Here is a 2,500-nt window from a genome sequence, read left to right as displayed (position 1 = left end):
GTGTGTATGTGAGCTGAGTTTTGACTTTTCATCGACGTCTTTCAAAAACGGCTAGATCAATTTCAGTAATCTAAAAGTCGATAAAAAAAAAAAAGTGAATTCATCATACTATTTTTAAATTGTAATTGATTTCAGAACATTTAAACAGAATAAAACATTTTCTATCAAGTATTATATGGTACCTACAACTTTATAAAGTTTTCATATAACATTAACATTTGATAAAACGCTTTTTTTGGAACTCGCGTTGCATTTCTTTATGTTTAATTAATTTCAATTGTGGTTAATTTTAGTATGATCGAATCCAATATCCATGATTTTTTTTTTGAAATGATTGTGTAATTTAGACTATTAAATAAAATTGTCTAATTTTACACGTAAAATTGCTAAAAATGTTATATTTTATAGTATTTGATTGATAGTTGATTTTTTGAAACACTGGATTAAATGATTTTTTTAATCACCTATATGATTTGTACAAAATATTAATTATTATCAATACTGATAACATATTTATTCTTAATATTAACCCTTGGACTAGTAAATTTTTTTCTTATAATTTATTTGTAATTTAAATGTAACATTACTTTCGGTTTCATGGTGGAACAACGCAATTTGTGGTTTTAAATTGATTTTTTAACAATTTTTTTAGTAATTAACTTTCCGTAGGGTTAGTTATAGTAATCGCAAAAAATCGAAAATGAAAATTTCACATATCTTTACGTTTCTAGAGGTTTTTGAACAATTTGGGATATCTTAGAAAAATGAATGTATGTGTGTGTGTGCAGATACAAGTTATCGTCGCCGATTGAATAATTCAAAAAACACTCAATTCGTATTGATAAGGAGACGTGCTGATTAGATTTTGGCAAAGGCAGGTCTAGTCGTTTCGAAGATACAGGGCCAAAAATAGTAATTCACTTTTTTAGAAAACATTTACATTTCTATGGGTTTTGTATCAATTCGTTAGACTGCGATGCGGCGCATACGCGCTTCGATATTGCTTCTCCAAAGCAGGCACGCAGCACGAATGCTTTGAAAAACAGTTCAAAATTTTCAGAAAAATTCATAGTGAAAAAAATTTCGAAATATAAAAAATTCATATTTTTCAAAGTCATATTTTTTCAAAAATGTAAAAATTCTGAAAAATCTCATTTTTTTTTCAAAGTGTTCAATAAATTTCAAAGGTTGTTTAAAAATTTAATTTTTGGTACGGAAAGTTCCAGCAATTTGCCTTAAGCACTACTAGTAGAATTAATACCAATCGGTTTTTAGCAGACGTAAAATGTGAATTACTTATATTAGTTTTGGTGTAATCAAATTTCAATATTATGAATATTTTTTTTAAAATAATCTAAATTTTGTCTACTGAAACTCTACACAATGCAATTTGTGATCGACTAAGTAAATTTTTACATAGCATTTGCCCAATTGAATCCATTTTAAGAGATTAGAATTAGATTAGTTCTGGTAAAATAAAATCGCAACATTTAACATTTTTAATTAATCATGCAGAATTGATATTTTTTGAAGAAAAACCAACAGTTTCAGAAGACCTGATGAAAATGATGTATTATATTATAGTTTTGTATGCATTGTACATAGGTAGTGTAGCTAGGCTAGCACACCTATTCATAACTGACATGGACGAACACATTTATTCGTACCTGTGTAATGACACAGGAAAATACATGTATATATATATATATATATATATTATATATATATATACATTACATGTATGTATATTTCTACCAATACTCTGAAACATCTCACCTGAGTGTATAATTAGAATGGCGAGTAGCCAGGCGTTAGGGTTCATTGAACTAGAAAGAAAAATAAAATACACAGCTGATCCACAGCGATTGTCAATTGTTACAATGATAGTTGACACAGATAAACTATGACAGGCTGAATACATTGAAAAAAAACACTCATTTAAAAAGAAAACATTTAAAAAAAACTCATATAGCAACAGCGAGTCCAATCATCCAAACTGATCGCGGATCATAGTATTACTTATTAGACATATATTGATTGGTGAATTATTAGGATTATAGGATTAGTGTGGATAGTAGACCATAACCACCAAGATTAGGCTTTTCATAATTTTGTATAAAACACTCTTTTACAAAAAATGCAGTTATGGCAAATCGAAATCATACGCGGATCATAATATTTATTGCACTTATAATAAATAAATAATGGGCAGTACTTTCCTGAGGCAGGTCCGTGAGCTGAGTTAAACTCCAACTTGATTCAGGGAAGAATAGTGTGAGAGATTTTCATCATTTCTACTATTTTCAGTTAGAAACATTTATTTAACTTCCCGTAGGGTAAGTTATTTTATTCGTCCAAAAATCAAAATTGAAAATTTTCATTTTATTTTTTGTTTTGAAGGTTTCTGAATATTTTGGCAAACCTCAGAAAAATGGATGTGTGTGTATGTATGGGTACATTTTTTTGTCCACGTTTTCGGGCGCACGGATCATCCGATTTT

This window comes from Ctenocephalides felis, unplaced genomic scaffold, assembly GCF_003426905.1.
Source record: "Ctenocephalides felis isolate EL2017-DRISC unplaced genomic scaffold, ASM342690v1 CF-g0.4_SCAFFOLD_01886, whole genome shotgun sequence".
NCBI lineage: Eukaryota > Metazoa > Arthropoda > Insecta > Siphonaptera > Pulicidae > Ctenocephalides > Ctenocephalides felis.
This window is presented reverse-complemented; position numbering follows the sequence as displayed.